The 23,054-nt window shown below is 38.4% G+C and overlaps 1 long non-coding RNA gene across 1 annotated transcript; it reads left to right on the top strand.

The window, feature by feature from the left end:
* The first annotated feature begins 19,890 nt into the window (after positions 1 to 19,890).
* On the top strand, positions 19,891 to 21,047 carry LOC128317340 (uncharacterized). Its single transcript, XR_008300860.1, has 2 exons — positions 19,891 to 20,712; positions 20,855 to 21,047. It is a non-coding gene; the product is annotated as an uncharacterized LOC128317340 (long non-coding RNA).
* The last annotated feature ends 2,007 nt before the right edge of the window (positions 21,048 to 23,054 follow it).

The raw sequence follows: 23,054 nt of genomic DNA, 5'->3' as shown, positions 1-23,054 counted from the left end.
AATGTTTGTGGAATTATGGAATCCATACCATGAAGAATTGAGGCTGTTTTGAGGGCAAAGCTTGTGTGTGTGTGTGTGTGTGTGTTTGTGTGTTTGTGTATACACACATATTTGTTACATGTCAAAGTAACATCCACATGAAGGCCAGGACCCAAGATTTCCTAGCAGATCATTTCCCAGAGTATCACACTGCCTCACACTGCCTCGGCTTGCCTTCTTCCCATACTGAATCCTGGTGCCATCTCTTTCCCAGGTAAACGATGCACACGCACCCAGCCATCCACATGATGTAAAAGAAAATGTGATTCATCAGACCAGGCCATCTTCTTCCATTGCTCCATGGTCCAGTTCTAATGCTCACTTGCCCACTGTAGGTACTTTTAGTGGTGGACAGGGGTCAGCAGGGGCACTCTGACTGGTCTGCAGCTACGCAGCCCCATATGCAGGAAGCTACAATGCACTGTGTGTTCTGACACCTTTCTATCATAGCCAGCGTTAACATTTTCAGCAGTTTGTGCTACAGTAGCCCTTCTGTGGGATCAGACCAGATGGGCTAGCCTTCGCTCCCCATGCACATCAGTGTGCCTTGGGGGCCCATGACCCTCTCATATTGGGAACCCACCCCATAAGACCTCCTGTTTTATATACGATACGCTTGCCTAATTTTTCCAGCTTCCAAAAATTGACTTCAAGAACTGACAGTCAGTTCTCAAAGTTGATTTGTTGGAAGCAGGAAAAATGGGCAAGCGTATCTGAGCAAGATCTGAGCAACTTTGACAAGGGTGAGATAATTAATGATATTCACTTACATATATATATATATATATATATATATATGTATATATATATATATATATATATATATATATATATATATATATATATATATATATATATATATATATATATATACATTTAACAGTAGTCTTAGGCACATGCAAAGAAATGCTGAAAAAAATAATAATTTGTAGCAGCATTGTTTATCATAAAATGCAGATTTTGACCACAAAGTGACAAAAAAGTAAAAAAAATAAAAAATAAAGTAATAACATTTGCCCATCATGATATGCTCACAAACATATGTGCTTAAGAGCTTTTTTAAAAAAAAAAAAAAGCAATTGGGGAGAAGAGGTCCTCACTTGGCAAGTTTGCTAACTGGGGAAATCACAGTTTGCAAGGAAAAATTGAGAAGGTAGGTAGCTATAGTAATGATTCAAACGATGAATTGGTGTTAATGTTAACTTTTACAAAAACATAATCCATCCATTTCATGAATGGTGTTCTGTAATGGTAACATAAAAATTGGATATACATAATGTGACTATCATAGCTCCAGATTTTGGAGTTAATGTGACCGTAGGATAGCTAGCTAATCATCAAATATTTCTATATAACATCTGGCTATTTGAATTATACGTGGTATGCATTGTAATCCTTTTAAATGTTTGATCTTACCATTTTCTACTCTGACCTGGATTACCACTAAAAAGACACAGCAAAGGTATGTTAATACATCTAAATAACTTCAATATAATGATAGCTGCGTGACCCACCTTTTAAAATTTGTCATACTGTGTGTGTGTGTGTGTGTGTGTGTGTGTGTGTGTGTGTGTTTGCGTGCATTCTGCTAAAAGTTCGTCATTACTAACACTCCAGCTGATGATGGCTGTGTCTCTGTGTTAGCTCTAATGTTATGACTATAATTCTCATTCTGGCCATTTTATTAAATAAGAATGATGATTCTAATGATGAAGGAGTTTTACAGGTTGCCAGACTGATCCTTCTATTGGACTCCTACTTCATCAGTTTTTCACTGTCAGACTCTCAACAATGGTAATTCAAACACACAGCTCTGTCTTAAATTTTAATTGAGATTATGTTTCAGACTAGATTTTGTTACAACTCTCCATCATACTTTCCAATCTTTTCCCTTGCCCCTGATTCGGGACCTGGCAGTTGTGAGGGACCTGCAGCTTGCTAAACAGTGACACTTTATGGCAAGGGATACAGTGCCCCTCAGCCTACAGTCACTGAGGCGCAGACAGTGGGCTACTCTGCCTCTCAATCTGCAGTCCCTGCAGGATGGGTACTATGTATAATTGTAAATAGCTAATGGTGTAATTTATTTGTTGTTACTGTTTTACAAACCTATAAAAAACTACCAAGTGTAATTATTTATTGGTCTTATAAACAGTTACCAGATGTTGCAATCAAAATTTGGTGTATGATCTTACAAATCTACAAAGTTAATCACCATTTCTTGTGAATTGATGTTGGCATTGCTACAATTGACAATTCAGTTGGTTTCAAATTCTGAAGGGATCTCAAGACTTGCTTATATAGCTTCAATTCTTTATGTTGACAAAAAGACATGTTGTAATAAATTCACTTTTGTACAAACTGATATGGAGCAAGAAACCAGTGTGTGTTAAAAGGGAAAAAGAAATGGAAACTACTCAGAGGATGGCATCAGTGGTTTCAGAGATTATGATACATTTAACCAAATCTCTAAAATTAATTGGAGTAAACATTATTTGTTTGGAGACAATTCATTATTGTTTTGTGTATTTAAAAATACAGAGGGTATTTTTATTTGCTTGTGTTTTAAAATTTGTTTTAAAGACTCAACCTCCTATTGGAGTTTTCACAAGCATACCTTAGAGATTTGGAGTTAGTTATTTGAGCACAATTTCTCTCCCCACATATGCATATTGTGGAATAATTAGTGTAATCAGTATGGGAATTAATATATATTTAAGAAAATATTGCTTGATAAAGGAATGTTTATCTTGGATTTGTTGAAATATAATAAAAATATAATCTTTGTATTAACTTCTGTAATTTCTAATATACAAAAAGATTGGTGTATGATGTTTTATGACTGGGGCTTTTGTACTTAGAACAAATGTATAACTGCTTTGGTTTGTGTATCTCTTACATGGAACATATGAATGTTGTTAAAATATTTCACCCCAAATTACTCACTTTCTAGTAGTTCATTGTATGTAACATTTTTCAAGCAGAACAATTTTACTGGTGGTGTTGATTTGTTAACTAAAAGGTGTAATAATTTTCATATTAACATGTCCAAAAATATTTCCCTGCATATGTAAAATGGAAGTTGCTTTCTGTATTCCATCTCTGGTCCAATACATTTTTCTTCCAAATAAGGTAAAAGACATTCAGTTTAAAATTTTGCGCATTTTCTAGCCTTATAATGTCAGATCTGAGAATCTAAAACAGGTGTTTCATCGAAGTATACTTTGGCTATAATTCTGACCCAGAAATATTAATTAATGTATTTTGACAAGATTTTTTAAAGGGTTTCTTAGCTAATACTTTTACATTTTTTGCTTGTTCATTTAGATGACACAAATAATGACTTTGTTTGGCTGTGATGTCTGTAATCAGTTGTGCTGTGCAGTAGGGCTTATTTTGAATTGGTGTTCTATGAATCTATTAAAGATATGAAAGATATGAAAAACAACTGTTATCCCCTTTTGAGCCAAATTGTTAATTTATATGATTTTTACCCTTTTTATTAAATTATGCATTTATGTAACCTTTAATTATTTATCTTAATTATGTAATTATTAAAACACATTAAAAAAAGATATTGGTGCTTTCTCTGTGGTATTTTATGACTGGGGCTTTCATTTTTAAGAATGAGATAATTCCACCTACTGAATCAGATGCTTTTATTTTGAAGAAAAACATACTTCCACCAAGCCATTTTCACCCATTGAAGACCTTTTCTGCCCACCATGGGGCTTTGCCCAGCCAGGGGCTTGGCTGCTACTGGGAAAGTTTCTTGTTGTGAATTGCTATGAATCAGCATTTCTGACACACTGTCCAAAAATGCTTTGTAGCAACATTGCTTTTCACAAAATGCATAATTGACCAGAAATGCCATTTTGAGATGATGTTTCTAACACACTTACATTGTTTATCCTAAAATGTAGAATTTGAACAGAAAATGACAAAAAAAAAAGTGTGTGTAAGAAAGCTCTCATCAAATTAGCTTGAGCAGAGAGATTTTTCATCACGTCATGATGTGCTCACAAACATATGTACTTAAATGTTGAAAATGCAATTTTGAGAGTAACAAGCATTCTTCTCTAAGAATCTTACTTTGCAAGCTAGAAACGACTTTCAGGAGCATTTCTTTTATTAATTTGACACATTAATTAAAAAAAATGAGCAAAACTTTGTTATACTGTTCAACAACTCATAGATAACTATGCAAGAACTAAGCAGGAAAAACTGAACGAACATTAATATTAGCACACTGTACATTTTACATTTTACATTAACATGTAAAAACACTGAAGGTGAATTGTGTAAATTTGTTATAAGCTCATAGTCTTAGGTTTTTAGTTAATCTGTGACAATCCAGAGCCAAGGCCAGGGAGCAAACAAGCAGGCTAAACCGACCGTCTGCTAGCTGCTTTGAATCATCACTCAGGTTCCACTATATTGAGACTGTGTCTGTTCCCCAAGTTAAACAAAAAAGTAAATACTTGGAAAGTTTGTTTTAGTAACCTAATTGACATAAAATTAGATAATACTGAATGCACAGCCAGCATCTTTGATTTGAAACTAGAACTATTATACATTAGATCTCTCATATCTAAAGCACGTATTGTTAATGAAATTATTACTGATCTGTGTTATTAATGTACTGAGTTTAACAGAAACATGGACACACCCAAATGAGTATGTAGCATTAAATGAAGCTAGTCCTTCCATATACAGTTATATACATCAGCCTCGTCTAACTGGCAGAGAAGGAGGTGTCAGAGTTATTTATAATGATAAAATAAGTGTTACACAAAAACCTTGACATAAATTCAATGCATTTAAAATTCATTATACGAACATATGTAACCATAAAAAATAAGTCTACCCAGTCGATTCTGCTAATTATTATTTACAGACCCCCAGGGCCATATTCTGAATTCCTTTGTGAATTTTCAGATTTCATCTCAAACCTGGTTGTTTCTTTAGACAAAGCATTAATTGTTGGAGACTTTAATATTCATTTTGGTAACCTGGAAGACCCTCTGAGAACAAAGGTTGTGTCCATTCTAGATTCAGTAGGGGTTAATCAAAATGTAATAATTGTTTCAAATATACTTCCAGGGATACCTGATGCTTGTATGTGTGAAACAATTGAACCGCACATTGATGACATAGTAACTGAGCTTTGTGGTGTAGAAAGTGGAAAAAGTAAAGGGTCAACAGTATCTGTACATACTGGCCAATCACTAGGAACTTCCTCCTCATGTCCTCCTTGCATGTTGACATCTTGGCTTGTTAATCCACAGAGAATCTATGAATAGTGTTGAGGTGCTTCCAGAAGTCAATGTATGTACAAAAAGAAAATGACAATTGATTTTATGTAATTGATTTTATGTAATGTAAAATCAGTACTTCTGTGGGGAAATGGTTCCCCACAGAAGTATTGATTTTACATTACATAAACCAAGATTTATGTACAGATATTTGCAGTTTGAGCTGAATTGATATTTGCTGTTCTTTTTCTGCCCTCTTAACGCTGGGGGGAGAAGATGCAGCAGCAAAAGAATTGATGACATTTCACCATCTCATCCTATGGGCAAACTGTTTGCTTTAGACAAATAAAAGTGGTAGAATGTGCAAGAATACAACAATTTCTGAAATTAAGTCATAAATCTGACAAAATCTGTTCTCAGGTTCAGGCTGAAGTGCTGAGACCAGCTCCTCAACATACGTATTCGGGGGAGAATCCTGTAGTCAGCAATGACTTTGGGCTTGAAGAATTTTCCAGACATCTCATCTCCAAACATCTTGGAGAAATCCTGGTCAATCTTTAAAGAACACACAGAATTCTCACATATTTCAATATACAAATTGCTTTTAGCTTCACATTAGGAAGGATTTAGAAACATCAAAAAGCAAATGTTTTCTCACCAACTCAGGCACATCTAAGAAATGAAGAAAGATATCCAAGACTGAAAATGAAATATTCTCATCATGAACCAGCTTCCGTCTACACTCAAAAGTTGCTCTCATTCTTCCTTTGATCATGGCTTCCTAAGCTGAGTGAATCATTGTAGATAATGCCTCTCTGCATTCTTCACTGAAGAATTGTAAATCAGTTAAAACAGATTCTCGATGGCTCTTTGGGCTATCCAGATGAATAGGCCTGGAATGGCAGGCCTGGGAGAAAACTGATGTGTTTCGCTGTACAGTCTTGATCCTCCGTGCAAGATAGTCTGTATTACCCTGAGAGTCATAGTAGATTTCCTGTTCCTGGTTCCAAGAAACATAAATACTGTATGCATAAATCTTAATAATTCAGAACCCAAGTTCTTTATTTAAGTTCATTATTTGTATGTACAAATAATATCAATATATACACACATTTTGCAAAAACATTATAGGATGACATCATATAGACAAAATAGAAAATAGAAAAAAGACTGGAAACTGTTAGAAAATATATTCTGCACTAATGATTGAGAAAGAATTAATAAAAACTCTCATATCCATTTTTAGAGTATGGATCTTGTAGATATGGAAAAAGAGTCATGATTCTCAATGCATAATTAGTTTGTACACTTGATGGTAAAAAAAAAAACTTTATAAGCATTACAAGCAACTGTCAGTGCTTGAATCAATAATCATTTTAGACAGGTTTTGGTTCTGAATAATTTTTAAGTATAGATTTTATGAATTCTTACTCATGTGACTCTATCATATCTGCCACCATAATGTTAACCATTAGTTTCTGTTTTTGCATTTGTTAGTGTTTTGGTTTTGTCATATTCCATGAAGATTTCTTCACCCTTTGGATTAGCCAGTATCTGCCAGAATAGTACAGCATAACAGCATGGAGAGGAAAAAAAAAACATTTAAAATGATTTCAGAAAAAAATCAATATTTACCATATTTTAAATATTATAATGAATGAATATTAATGAATGAATATTATTTCACTTAATGAATATTAATTCATTAAGAATGTCAATATATTTACACAAAGTTTACCTGTCTTGCTTCATCTTGATCCATAAACCCTGTTGGACTCCTCTTCCTTCTCCTTGATTCCAGGATAACTGTAGAATCTGATGTAGAATCATCACATTTGATGAAACTGCGGACAGTGGGGTGGTGGGCACTACTGAAGATGATGTATAGTTAGAGACATTAACTATACATTAGTTGAACATGCAAATCTACAAAATATCGTACATACATACTGGCTCTCCAATAGAGACCTTGAAGGTCAGGACGCCTGATTTTACAAGCTCATCAAAGACATCTCCATCTACTTCTGTTCCAGGCTCATCAGGTAATTAGATCTGTCCTTCAGTAAGACTTTCAGGCTGCAGACTAAAGAAGATGTAACTTTTCTTGAACTAAATAATAACTTTCTTGACAAAATCTGTCATAATTGAAACTTTGTTCTGTCTGCAGATTTTTTACATATTTCTGCGCTCTTCCAAACTCAATTATGGCCAGCATTTCCTGAGCACATTTTAAAAGCATTAGTTTTGTAACTTCTTATAAAGGAAAATATGAAGGAAAAAAAGAACTGAACAAAAATGGAGGCCAGGTCAAATCATGTTACCGCATTAGTTGCGAGGGAAAAAAAAGTAGCTAACTTCATGTCACTGAATAGTATTTCATAGTATTGAATATTTTTTCATGCTCATGAATATATGCGTTTGGAGAAGAAAAAAAAAACTTTCCCCTTGTTCTTGTCACCTTGAGACTCTCTTAATGAAGTTTTCAATCGTTTACGTGCCAGAACATAGAGGTTTGTTAATAAAGCATAGAAGTTTGTTAATAAAGCAGTGCATATTGGATGAATAATGACTTTTTAAAAATTATTTTTTCACATTTTTATTATCCAATTATGTATTTTAATGTAAACAGTCACATTATCTTCTTGTTCTTATCTTATTTAATAGTATTTCATGAACCTGCATACATACTTTTGTCAGAAAAACTGCTTTCCCGTGCTCCTATCGCTTTGAAACTCTCTAAATCGCGTTTTCAGAGAAAAGGCGCAGGCTAATGTCAGAACATACATAAACATAAACCTTTATAAAGAAAACAGTGTATCAGCACATATTTGATGAATATTTCTAGACACTATTTTACACTATTTTAATCTTTTCAGACTTAATTATCCAATCATGCATTTAATGGAAACAATCATATTTCTTACTACTTTCTATCATAAACATGTGAAAAATGTCACTGAATTGTATTTCATTCTCGTTTGTTAGAAAAAACACTTTTCCGTTCTCCTGTCGCCTGGAAACATTCATATTTTGTGCTATGTTTCATTAGAAACGTGAAACATGTCATTGAATTTGTTAGAAAAACCACTATCGTTTTCAGCGAGCATCGCGCACTCTAATGTTAGTACATAGAGGTATTAAGAAAACAGTGTATCAGTGCATATGTGATGAATAATGACTTTCTAAACATAATTTTTAAAAAGTTACATAATTTTTCTAAACTTGTGAAAATGCCACTGAATTGTATAAGTAAAAGTAATAGTAATAGGTTAAGTCATTTAAAGCAAGATTATCTCCTGTCACTTGAACTACTGAACCAAACAAAGGGTTTTCAAAACAAGGAAGCTGAATTCCTTGAGCTTCTAAAATTTTCAGCTCATCAATGAGGGTTTAGTATTGAGATACTAAAAACCATATTTCTTCAAATCTTCAGTGTAGAGAAGAAGTGCAAGATGCATATTCATTAACACAGAGTTGCACTTGGGAGAAAGATTTTTTTAAGAAAAATACACACAGCTAAGTTTGTGAACACCTCGTTTAGGATCCTAAAGGATGGGTGGTTTCAAATTATCATTAATCGATTTGCATACCTTTGCTGTGAGAATAGACAATGGTTTTGGAAATTTGAGCCATCAATATCATTTTTACTCGGCTGTTCTTGCAAAAACTTCTCCCTTAATTCTTTGTTTTTGAAAATGGATTTGATTAAGACAAGAAACTAAAAGAGAAAAAAGAAAGTTATGAAATAAGAAGCATAAATATAAAGAAACTATAAAGCTATGAAAACTATGAGCATAAATATTAAAATATTAGGAAAATAAAAATAGAGACATTAACTATACATTAGTGCAGGATGTGCAAAAGTGGGCCAGTGCAAATGCTCACAGTTTGAAGTAAGAAGGTGCGGTATGGCAGACTGACTTGTGTGCGTTAATGTAACACATATGAAAGAGCAAAGTGGGGTTTTTTGTTAATGTCCATGGAGGCAGATAAGAGACCGTGGTGGTTCCTGGACATTGTTGATGAGGCCAGTTGCAGATGGAAAGAAACTGTTTTTGTGACATGAGGTTTAATCTTGATGGACTCCTGGAGGGGAGTGCCTCGAAAAGTTTGTGTCCAGGGTGAGAGGGGTCAGCCACAATCTTAACTGCCTGCTTCAAGGTTCTGGAAGTGTACAGGTCCTGGATTGGTGGCAGATTGCAGCCAGCCACCTTCTCAGCAAAGCGAATGACACGCTGCAGTCTGCTTTTTTTCTTGGCAGTGGCAGCAGAGTACCAAATGGTGATGGAGGAGGTGAGTATAGACTCGATAATAGAGGTGTAGAAGTGCACCATCATTGTCTTTGGTAGGTTGAACTTCTTTAACTGCCGCAGGAAGTACATCCGCCGGTGTGCTTTTTTAATCAGAGAGTTGATATTCAGCACCCACTTGAGGTCCTGGGTGATGATGGTTCCCAGAAAGTGGAAGGAGTCAACAGTACCAAATGGAGAGTCACACAAGATAATGGGGGTGGGTGGGGCTGGGTTCTTCACAGAATTGAAAGAACTGAAATTGTAGGCAGATTCATCCCCCTAAGAGATGAGCCCAGTGAGAGTGGTGTCATCCGCAAACTTCAATAGTTTAATGGACTGGTGACTGGAGGTGCAGCTGTTGGTGTACAGGGAGAAGAGAAGAGGAGAAAGAATACAGCCTTGGGGTGAACAAGTACCGATGGTCCAGGAGTCAGAGACATGTTTTCCCACTCTCACTTGCTGCCTCCTGTCAGTTGGGAAGTCTGTGATCCACCCGCAGGTAAAATCAGGCACACTTAGCTGGAAGACCTTGTCCTGTAGCAGAGCTGGGATGATTGTATTGATAGCAGAGCTGAAATCCACAAACAGGATCCTGACATAGGTTCCTGAGGAGTCCAGGAGTTGGAGGATGAAGTGGTGGTGATATATTATGAATATATGTCAGTATGCTCTGTGCTGATCTTTTGTTCTTCTTCTGTTTCGATCTAAAAAAAAAAAAAGGTTAAGGGTACGTACACTCCATTAAACATGTCAACCGCCACTTCTGTTCTGTGTTGACGCCTTTGTCTGACGCCTTTGTTTCTGCAGATATTGCATATAGACAACTATAAATACTCCCAGTCTGCCTCAGAAAACTTTGAAGAGCTTTGCTACTCAAGCACTGACATTGTGTGTTTCTTTGGCAGTCTCTTCCCCAGTCGGTACAGAGGTTGAGGCAGCAGTGTGAACACAGACTTCGTCCTGATTCTAAGGAAAATCTGTCAGCTCTCTGGGGGCTCATCAGGGATAACCAGGAGGAGGTAAGAAGGTAAGTTTTTTTTGTTACCTTCTTACCTCCTCCTGGTTACATGGAGGTAGCTCCATGTGTTTATCTCATGTTATCTGAGTTAGGATTACACGCATTTCATAAGCTTAACCTGCAGTGAATCTGTCAGGGTCATTCTGTTTAGAATTATTGGCACATGAATTGTGTATGAAATAACTGAAAGGAGTTGATTGTGATCCTCGCTAAGGTGTAGTCAAAGGGTTATCCCCGCTTTGTCGGGAGGCTGTGCGCACCTACATAGTCTACAGTTCGCTTTGCCCAAGCTCCTCCGACCTAACTTAACTGTCTTTGTCTAAACAAACTCCCAATGATTGGATGTATAATCGTGGTTATGGTATTTTTGTCCAAACTATCATTGATAATTTTGCAGGAGAGACCGAGGGAGAGAAACAATGCCATCCCTATCCTAGAGAAGGGTCTTTTGAAGACGATGACTATAGAACTATAGAACTCAGCTATAGTTCTCGTCTGCGATGGATTTGGCGACCCTCAGTGGGACTCTAATTATATGACCGATGCATTAAAGAAATGGCTCAAAATGAGACCAATTTGGGAAAAAATACAACAAAAATCTAAAAATAAACTAAAAAGTCCATTGGTTCAAAACTTAACAGAAAAGTAGTTTTAACCTGTCCTGCCATCACACCGACCTCTCCCAGACACCGTCGCCTTATGCTCCGCCTAAATCAGGAAGCATCTCTGTAGTCGTCAAAGACACTCCTCTGCCTCAAGGTGCAACCGCCTTGGAGGAAGAGTCTCAACCTAGCCCTTCTGAGCTTAATGCAGCCACCCCTGTCGTACAGGTCGGCAAATCTTTCACCATTTCCCAGCCCCAAGTATGATGGAATTTGAGCCATCTGTGGTACTCTGCCTCCTTGCAGCAATCCTGGCCGTTTTGTGGATAACGCAACACGCACGTTATGCCCAACTAAATGGCCCGTTGCGTTAAATGATTTCCGTTGCATCCTCCTAAAGATGCTCACAAATGATGTTACTGAAGAATTATTAATCGACAAAATTCCAACTTTGAATTTTAAGGGATATAACACAATCTATGATTGTTGCACGCACGATCATTTGCTCAAGTTTTCTGATGATCTTTTAAAATTCCTAAATGAAAGAACACAGAGTCAACAAGACATCTTGCATGCAGCCAGTGCTAAACAGTGGCGTAATGAGACCCCTAGTGCCTTTGTGATTCGTTTTAGGGAAGAATGGCAGGGCAGTTCGCGTCTACCCATTTCTAACAAATACTCGCAGCTGTTCATCAATACCGTGATGCACCATGCACCGTAATATTGCACAGCTCATTAGAGTCACCACACAGAATTTGCAAACTATGACAATTGCTGCATTTGCAACTAGAGTCAGGGAACTAGAATCAGTTGGTGCATTTGATAATGCTCACAAAAATACCAAACCCATGTTGGCTTTCATCCCTAATGGTCAGCAACACCAGCACCCCTGCCCAGGCAAGAAGCCTGGTAAGTGTTGTTACTGTAACATTCCTGGTCACTGGGAAAAGGAGTGCAGATAGAAACAATGTGAAAAAAATGGTGTGACTAGAAATCTAACTCACACAAACACACAAGGAGAGGCACAGAGCTCTCAAGTTAGCACTCCTCCCCAGTGGCATTTTCAACAACAGCACTAGGGCTGCCCACAGAGTGAAGGAACCCTATGTTGTCCCTTGACGAAGTAGGCCATGTACAGGTACCACCGTATGTTGCTAACCTTCATTAATCAACCCCTGCATATTGTAAACAATATCCTCTTTCTGTGGAGAAGGAGGAGGGTATTCAAACTGTCATTGGCTCACTACTCGAGCAGGGTGTTATTAAACCCCCTACAACACCCCTGTCAACCCAGTAAAGAAACCTAATATCACTATAAAATGCCTTTGGTGTCCTCACCAGGATCACTCAGTCATCATGAACATAATGCAAAATAATGAAATTCTGAGGTTTTAATATAAATGGCCAAACATTTACACACATACAAGTACAATGATAAGTGATTTTGGCATGTCCCACACACTGCTCAGCTAACTTCAGTGAGTGTAAAAAGCAGATAAATGACATAAAATCAAAATACTTTCTGAATGTTCTTATTGTCCTCAACAAGTTATTTGATAAAACAAGTCATTTTGATCATTTATATTCTGTTTTCATAATAATATTATTATTTTGCACATGTCCCTGAAATTGCGGTCCACCCTGTCGTAATGTGGTGAATGCCCCTTTAAGAAATACCTCTGATGTGCTCAGTGACATCCCCGCCCCCATTTTGCCTTTTTCAGTGGAGGTTAAAACACCTGCTACACACACAGTAAGTATTTACATTTATATTTCCTAATTGTCCTCATATTGTGTTTGTAGTTGAATGATGTCAAGCTTAACATGTCCACCCTGTCATAGTGAAATATTAATTAATATAAAAACCTTTCAGAAATTGAAAATATATGTTTTAAACAGAGTACAGTCAGCTTTAACAGTGAATCACTTTGCTAGCTGCAGGTACACCATGTGTTCATTAAATGCTAACTGTAGCCAAAAATGTCCACCCTGTCATTATGTTATAACTGTTGTGATATGTGAAAAAAATGATCAAAATGTGTCAAAAACAATGGACGTGTCCACCCTGTCATGGAAGGCTTGGTGACAGGGTGGACATGTGCATTGTTTTTGACGCATTTTGATCATTTTTTTCACATATCGCAACAGTTATAACACACATATTACACCAGTAGATGCTATACATGAGAGATAAACTTTTTGGCAATGTCTGTATCAGTCCTGTATCAGATACAATGTCTGTATCAGACCATATAAAGGATAATATTGTCCTTATAAATTGTCTATATTTGTCCAATATAATATTGTCCATATAATGGATTTCGTTGACTGTTTGAAAAAAAATACAGCCCTAACAATGTAAATGAATTGGAGTAGGCAAGCCTAGTTTAGCTGGACCACCAATTAAAGGGGGGATACAGCAGTTTGTAAGGGAAAGTTTTGAATTGTTTTGAAATATAATTTTTTTTCCAGGAATGAGTCTAAGTGGAGCTGAGATAGCAAGGAGATATAGGGAATGGCATGATGCTGACCCAGAGAGAAGAAAGTACCTTGAGAAAGAGAGGGAAAAATGGAAAATTGATACACAGACTGGAAAAAACTGTAAGAGCTGGCCGCTTTACGCAAGTTTTGCGCCACATTAATGATCTAGTGATACCCATTAGCCCAAATGTCCCTGATGTCTCATCTATATTATTGGCCAATTCACATAACCATGACCATTTTACTGTTGTTGACCTCTGCAGTGCCTTTTTCAGTATCCCTGTCAGTGAGCAGATGCAGCCAATCTTTGCCTTTACGTTCAAACAACATCAATACACCTGGACACGCCTACCTCAAGGGTTCATCGATTCACCGGCTGTGTTCTCATCCATGGTGCATTCCTCATTGTCGTCACTCGTCCTGCCAGAGGGCTGTTCTCTCCTGCAATATGCAGACGACATTCTGCTTTTGGGGAAAGACGCAGATTGCTGTAGAAGAGGCTCCCTTTTCCTCCTCACATACCTGGCCCAGTGTGGTTTCAAGGCCTCGCTCTCTAAACTCCAATTCTTTCCAGTTCGCCAAAAACAAAGAAAGTATGCTCAGTTTTCTAGGACTTCTAATTACTGCCACCAGTACGTACCTGACTGCTCACATCACAACAAGGTGTTGCGCCAAGACATGCCTAATGATATTGAATGGACTAAGGAAATGATTAACTTTTGTGGCAAACAATCTTTGAGCTCTGTACCTGACTACAACGCTCCGTTTCATCTCTATGTCACAGAGGACATGGGCACAGCCGCGGGAGTCTTGGCCCAGGAGCACGGCGGTGGTTATCATCCAGTACCTACCTTTCTAAATCTCTCGACCCTGTGTCCCAAGGTATGCCCGCATGTTTGCGTTCAGTTGCTGCCTCTGCTCTACTGGTCTCAGATGCTGAAGGAGATGTCCTATCGCACCCACTCACACTGCATGCACTGCATCAGGTAGTCACCATTCTTAATAACATTCAGACATAGCATATGAGTGCACGATGTCGCTCAGGTTACGAAGCCATCCTCTGTGCCACACAGAATCTTGCTATTAAACCAGTAACAGCCCAAAATAGCCCTGGTGTTCTGCTCCATCGTCTCGTTCACTCCTGTTCAGAGGAACGGGCCACCGATGGCTGTTGGGAGCATGACTGCCTTACTGAGATTTCAGAATCCTCGTCTCTGCGCACAGATCTTTCGCAACACCCATTGGAGGGCGGTGTCCACATATTTGTAGATGGCTCATGTTCTAAACCCAATGACAATAACACTTTATGTGGTTATGCATTCTGCTCTTTGCCTAATGTTGTACACAAAGCTCAAGCTGCTGAACTTGGCGCTCTGACAAGGGCATGCTCTTTGGTTAAAGATCAAGTGGTAACTATTTATAATGACTCGTGAAATGTCGCCGGTGTAGCTCACGATTTTGGTAAGATTTGGCCGGCACGCCGCTTTAAGGCTGCTGATGGTATGTCCATTTCACACGCCATGCTGTTTTCTGACCTTTTAGAGGCCTCAGTGTTACTTAAACGTCTAGCTATTGTTAAGGTCAAGGGTCACGACCCAGGAGATTCTGAAATGGCAACTCGGTAACTCCCTAGCCGATGAAGTAGCTAAATGGGCAGCCAAAGAGGGCACGCACTCGCATTTTGTGCACAATACAGCCAATACAGTTTTCTGTGTTTACCCACATTTTGACTCCATTAGATTTCTTTTTACAAACACAGGCTACCAAACCGGATCTTTCTTTTCGGTCATCTGAGAACTGCTCGCCTTCAGATGAGGACAGACTCATTCGTTCCCCTCAAGGCCACATTGCTTTGCTCTCTCTGTCTTGCTCTCGTGCAGCATTTTCATGGCATTTCACATGTCGCACGAAGGGGGGTGATTACAGATTGACTTCACACACATGCCATCTGTAAGAAATCAAAAATATCTACGGGTTATTGTTGATAAGTCCTCAAAATGGGGTGAATCCTTCCCCTGATCAAAAGGGAATGCGAGAACTGTTGTTAAAATCTTGGCAAAGGAAATCATGCCTGGGTATGGTATCCCACAATCGATAACAGTACATCTTTCACATCCAGAGTGTCTCAGAAACTCTGTAAATATCTCAACACTGACTGGAACTTTCACATTCTCTACCATCCTCAGGAATAGTACAAAGAAAGAATAGAACCGTAAAATTCATGATACATTAATAAATTAAATACGGACTCACCAAAGCGTTATTACAAACAAACGTCCGAAACTGGGTGGATCTCCTGCGCTCAGTTCTTTGCGAGATTCGCGTGACACCGCATCCAAAATCACAACTATCTCCCTTTCAGATAATTATGGGCCAGCCATTTCCAACCACTTGGACTAAAGGTAATCCTGGTGTTTCCTTTTCAGGCAACCTGGAGGTGATCGTAGGTGATTACACTCAAGCAGTGATTGAGAAATTGAACAGTGTGCATGGTAATGTCTCTGCCTCTCTCCTTCTACCAACACATAAGCTGACTCACCCTTTTCTCCCAGGTGATGCTGTATTTGTAAAAAATCTCAATCCCAGGAAAGTGGGGGAAGCAGCCTTTGGCCCTCCCACCTAGAGTGGTAGCTGTCCCATGCACCGCCGTACTCACTGCCTCGCAACCCCAGTGGATCCACGACAGCAGGTTGAAACGGTGCCCTGTTCCAGTGACATTTAAGACAGGAGAACATCCGCAATAAAGCAGCCCTTAGGGGGCCTCATCTCTCATCTCATCTCACCTTTTCACATACACATATAGCAAACTTATTAGTATTAGCTTTGACTGATAATCTGACAAGAACCAGAAAAGCTAACGTTCCTAGACGCTGGATTTGTAGACTCTTTATTCGTTCCATGTTGTAATCCTGGTAAAGTAACCCAGCCTTTGCTTAAGAAAATAAGTAATTCAGCAAACTCGTTCATTGTACTCTTAGTAGGGGCCTTATGCTCCTGTTATGCTCCAGTCTTACACCTCAGCAGCAGTGTGGTGGAAATTTGTCTTGCGCCTTTTCTTTAGAAATCCCTCGCAATTTATCTGACGTTCATAATGCATTGTGTTGGACCTGCCATCGTTGGTACGCAGTGGTTGTTGTTTCCCTTAGACAGTAATCCTGCAGTGGAGGTCAACAAGAACAGCTCTTCCTGTCTCATTCCCACCCCCCCATCGTCTGGCTGCTACAGCTGACTACTGCTTTTCGCTCAGGTCATAACATGACATAACAAGTGCCTGGCTGTAACTTCGGCCTGAATGCATGTCATGGTCTCCCTGGGGGAAATTGCACCCCTCTCCCTGAAGTGTTATTGGACAATTCTCAGGTATTCGTTGTCCCCGAAAGGCTGGGGCGACGCATATCCGCGTAGAAACCAGTTAATCCTGGGCAACTCTGAGTGCAAAACTCAGTGGACATGATAGCCCCGGGGGCTCAGACCCATCCTGCTTTATTAATGATAAGTGTTTTCCTCCTTCGGCGCTTCGGGCTTCTCACACGATTTAATAAATGTCCCTTAAGTTTTATGCCCTCAACCAATACCGTCTTGTGGGTATGCGGCAATAAGGCCTATACCTCATGTCTATACCTCACCACTGGAACTGGACTAGGTGCTGTTATCCTTCCTTTATTGTCTCTAGTGTTTCTGTTCATACACGCAGCCCATGGCACACCACTAACCCTTGTTCTCCTTTTTCTCAGCACCGCCTTAAGCGCAGCGTCCCCTTACACTTTATACCCTGGATATACCCTAGGCGACCCCTGGACTACTCCAGGGGCTAACATTGGCTGGTCACTATTCCTCGGCAGAGGAACCACAGTAGCCTTGAATAAAATAAACGGCCTAACTTATATGCTGTTATCTCTAGCCAATGACACTGATCAGGCTCTGAAACTAATCAATGAGGAACTGAAGGCTATTAGAGACGTTGTTGTTCAGAATAGGCTTGTATTAGATCTCCAAACTGCAGAGCGTATCACAATGTCACCGATATCATTCACCATGTGAGAGAAGCTATAGTCACTCCACCGCCGTCTGGTGATTCATGGTTTGCATGGTTCTCCTCTTTTTGTGGCAGTTGGGCCTGCTGGATTTTGCATTCCGTTATACCAATTGTGATAGTCATTTTGACATTTTTGTTGTCACCGTGTATCTTTCAGTGTATTTCTGCTTGTCTTAGGCGATCCAGTTCCATTTGACGTGATGAAATAGGTCTTGCTTATTGCTGGGCATGACTACCCTCTGACCTCTAGGATACGTGACCTTAAAAGATGACTGTCGTTTGCGGTTGGGGCTGTGGGATGGCCCAGTGATCAGTGAGACTGTTTTATGAGACCGTTTGCTCCTTAGGAGCATGGACAGATACCATAGGGACCTACGAGGGCAATAATATTTTATGAATATATGTCGGCACGCTCTGTGCTGACCTCGCGATATCTTTTGTCCTCTTTCTGTTTTATTTTAATAAACATGCTTAGAGTACGTACACTCTGTGAAACATGTCAACCGCCATTTCTGTTCTCTGCTGACTCCTTTATCTCACGCCTTTGTTTCTGCAGATATTGCATATAGATAACTATAAATATTCCATGTCTGCTTCAGTAAACTTTGAAGAGCTTTGCTACTCAAACACTGATTTGTATGTTTCTTTGGCACTCTCTTCCCTGGCCGGCACAGAGGTTGTGGCAGCAGCGCAAACACAGACTTCTTCCTGATTCTAAGTGAACCGTGGAAAATCTATCAGGAGGGCCATGTTAACTGAATCATCATCAGACCTGTTGGCTCTGTATGCAATTTGCAGGGGGTCCAGGAGAGGGTTTGTGATGAATTTGAGGTGGGACAGCATGAGGTGCTCAAATGACTTCATTACCACAGATGTCAGCGCAACAGGTCTGTAGTCCTGTGATTCTGGGTTGTTTGCAGACAGGGATGATGGTGGAAGTCTTGAAGCAGGCTGGCACATGGGATATCTCCAGTGAGGTGTTAAAGATGTCTGTAAACACTGGAGACAGCTGATCAGCACAGTAGTTCAGGGTGAATGGAGACACAGAGTCCGGCTCCTTTGCATGGGTTCTGTCTCTTGAAGACTCTGTTAACATCTCGTTCTCTTTAGGAGAGTCGTTTTTGTGGTGGGGGAGGAGGGGCAGGGGGCCGTTGAGGTGCACATCTGTGGAGAGGCCATCGTTGGTACGCAGTGGTTGTTGTTTCCCTTAGACAGTAATCCTGCAGTGGAGGTCAACAAGAACAGCTCTTCCTGTCTCATTCCCACCCCCCCATCGTCTGGCTGCTACAGCTGACTACTGCTTTTCGCTCAGTTTGTTACACAGTGAACGCAGGTTGGAGAGAAATATTCCCGGTAACGATGTGCGATATCCGCTTCGGTGGAGGCGCACAAGCGCACCTGCACGTTCCCCCATCCTCCGGTGTTTCACTGCATGTGCACAGGTCAGGGCCTCTTCGACCAGAATGTCCAGTAAATCTGTGGATGTGTAGAAGAAGGTGGGAAATAAATCCATATGGACTTCAGTTCCTCATTGATTAGTTGATGAGCTCTTCTCTGATGAATGAGCTCCTGGGATCATCACAAAAAACTGTTTTAACAAAGAAAACAAGACAAAACAAAGCGACCCAACACACCAAGGCAGCCATCTGCGGCGACATCATAGCTCATATCCAACCTCTCACCAAGGATGTATTCTACAGGCTGAAAAAGGATTGTTTAATTGAACAAAACTGTGCTTGATTTTCTTACACAAGTCTGAACAATTGGTTTCAGGAGAAACTAGCTCCTCAACATATGCATTTGGGGGGAGAGTCCTGTAGTCAGCAATGACTTTGGGCTTGAAATATGTAGGCCATTTTTCCAGGCATTTTCCAGACATCTCATCTCCAAACATCTTGGAGAAATCCTGGTCAATCTTTAAAGACCAACACACAGAATTCTCACATATTTCAATATATAGATTGCTTTTAGGTACACATTAGACAGGTGTGCCTAATGTGTACCTAAAAGCAATTTAGAAGGATCAAAAATCTAATGTTTTCTCACCAATCTAGGCACATCTTAGAAATAATCAAAGACATCCACGATTGAAAGTGAAGCATCCTCATCATGAACCAGCTTCTAACTACGCTCAAAGGTTGCTCTCATTTGTCCTTTGACCATGGCTTTATCAGCTGAGTGAATAATTGTAGATAATGTAGATAATTGTAGATAATGCATTCTTCACCGAAGAGCTTTTCAATGGCTCTTTTGGCTATGCAGATGAATAAGCCGAGAATGGCACTGGGAGAAAACTGATGTGTTTCATTGTACTGTCTTCATCCTCCATGCAAGATAGCCTGTGTTACACTGAGGGCCATAGTAGTGTTCCTGTATCACACCGTAAAACACACACTTGTTAAATATTAATGATTCAGAACCCAAGTTACCTACAAATAATATCAATTTATACACACATTTTGCAAAAACATGACAAGACAAAATAGAAAAAAGACTGAAAACTGTTAGAAAATCTATTCTGCACTAATGATTGAGAAAGAATTAATAAAAACTCAAATATCCATTTTTTTGAGTATGGATCTTGTAAATATAGAAAAAGTGTCATGATTCCCAATGCATAATTAGTTTGTACACTTGATGGTGGAATAACCTTTAAAAAACGTTATAAGCATTACAAGCAATTGTCAGTGCTTGAATCCATAATCATTTTAGACAGGTTTAGGTTTTAAATAATATTTAAGGGCAGATTTTTATGAATTCTTGCCCATGTGAGTCTATCATATCTTCCACCAGACTGTTAACCATCAGTTTCCATTTTGTATCTGTTTTATCATATTCCATGAAGATTTCTTCACTCTGTGGATAAGCCTTCAGAACAGTAGCAACCATCTGCTGGGATAGTACAGCATAGTAACATGGAGTCAGAAAAACAGTTTTTTGACCCTGCTAAAGAAAGAAAACACAACTTCTAAAACCACCTAAAACCAAGGTAATTTCAGGAGAACAAAATCAATATTTGCCATAGTTTAATTTATTTAAGCATGTCAATATATATACACAAAGTTTACCTGTCTTGCTTAATCTTGCTCCATCAACCCTGTTGGACTCCTTTTCCTTCTCACTGATTCCAGGATATCTGTAGAAGCTGATGAATTTGATGAAACTGGGGACAGTGGATTGGTGGGCACTACTGAAGATGATGATTCATCAGTGACCAGCTGAACATGCAAATCTACAATACATCATAAAATAAAAGGACAGCTTGCATTATTTTTTCTTTTCAATCAGATGATAATCAATACATTAGTAAATGAGAACAGATAAGTTTAAATGCACTGTTTTTGAAATGATTTCAAAATGATCATGACATTCTGCCAAACATTTACTGTAGGCTTCTTGGTGGCTAATGCCTGCTAGTTATATCTCCTCAAAATCCCTGTTTTCCTTAATATTTTTACTAGTACAGTAAATCAGGATACCTGATTTTGCAAACTAATCAAAGATATGTCCATCTATTTCTGTTGCGGGCTCATCAGTTAATTAGATCTGTCCCTCAGTCATTCAGGCTGCACACTAAAGCAGAGATAACTTCTCTTGAACTAAATCCCAACTTTCTTGAGGAAATCTGTGAAATATCTTGAAATAAACAATCATATTCCGTACTAATTTGTCTTCAACACGTGGAAAATATCACTGAATACTATTTCATGCACATGCATACATTCGTTGGTTAGAAAAACCGCTTTTCAGTGCATATTCAATGAATAATGACTTTCTAAAGATTGTTTTGCACAACTTTAATCTTTTAACACTTATAAGTCCAATTATACTTTTTAATGTAAAAATCATATTTCGTATTACTTTTTATCATAAACATGTGAAAAATCATTGAATACCATTTCATGTACGTGCATACTTTCGTTTGTTAGAAAAAAACGCTTTTCCGTGCTCCTATCGCCTTGAAACACTCTAGCGTTTTCAGAGAGCGAAGCGCACAAGTATGTTACTACGTTAGAGGTATAATAAGAAAACAGTGTATCAGTGCAAATTTCATGAATGCTGACGTTCTAAAGATTGGTTTGCAGGATTTTAATCTTTTAACACTTCATTATCCAATTGCACATTGTAATGTTAAAATTTAATGTTTTAAAGTAGCATTCAGTGAAATTTTTCACGTTTATCCTAAAAAAAGTAGTACGATATATGATTATATATCGTACTACTTTTTTTAGGATAAACGTGAAAAATTTCACTGAATGCTACTTTATGCTCCTGCATATTGCGTTAGTAAGTACTAACAATAGCGTGTGTTTTGCTGTCTGAAGAGGTATAAAAAAGAAAACAGTGTATCAGTGAAAATTTCACGAATAATGACTATCTCAAGATTGGTTTGCAGGACATTTGGTTTTTAACACTTTATTATAAAATTATACATTTCAATATAAACAATATTGGTTCGTACTAATTTTTATCAAAAACGTGAAAAATGTAACCGAATAGTACTTTATGCTGCTGCATATTGCGTTGGCTAGAAAAACCGCTTTCCTGTGCTCCTATCACCTTGAAACTCTCTAAACGGCGTTTTCAGAGAGCAAGGCAAACGCTATTGTTAGTACTTAGAGGACTAACAAGAAAACAGTGTATCAGTGCAAATTTCATGAATACTGACTATATGAAGATTGTTTTGCAGGATTTTAGTTTTTTAACACTTTATTCTAAAATTATGCATTTGAATGTAAACAATCTTAGTTAGTACTACTTATGATCAAAACCAAGAGAAAAATGTCATTGGAAGTCATTTTAATGTAAACAATCCTAGTTCGTACTAATTTTTATCAAAAACGTGAAAAATGTAACCCAATAGTACTTTATGCTGCTGCATATTGCGTTGGTTAGAAAAACCGCTTTCCTGTGCTCCTATCACCTTGAAACTCTCTAAACGGCGTTTTCAGAGAGCAAGGCAAACGCAATTGTTAGTACTTAGAGGACTAACAAGAAAACAGTGTGTCAGTGCAAATTTCATGAATACTGACTATATAAAGATTGTTTTGCAGGATTTTAGTTTTTTAACACTTTATTCTAAAATTATACATTTGAATGTAAACAATCTTAGTTAGTACTACTTATGATCAAAACCAATAGAAAAATGTCTTTGGAAGTCATTTTAATGTAAACAATCCTAGTTCGTACTTCATTTTATCAAAAACATGTGAAAAATGTCACTGAATAGTACTTTATGCTCCTGCATATTGCGTTGGTTAGAAAAACCGCTTTCCTGTGCTCCTATCACCTTGAAACTCTCTAAACGGCGTTTCCAGAGAGCAAGGCGCA

The sequence above is a fragment of the Pangasianodon hypophthalmus genome, chromosome 24 (assembly GCF_027358585.1).
Source record: "Pangasianodon hypophthalmus isolate fPanHyp1 chromosome 24, fPanHyp1.pri, whole genome shotgun sequence".
NCBI classification, from domain to species: Eukaryota; Metazoa; Chordata; class Actinopteri; order Siluriformes; family Pangasiidae; genus Pangasianodon; species Pangasianodon hypophthalmus.
Note: the sequence above shows the minus strand (reverse complement) of the source record. Positions and strands in the feature narration are given on the sequence as shown.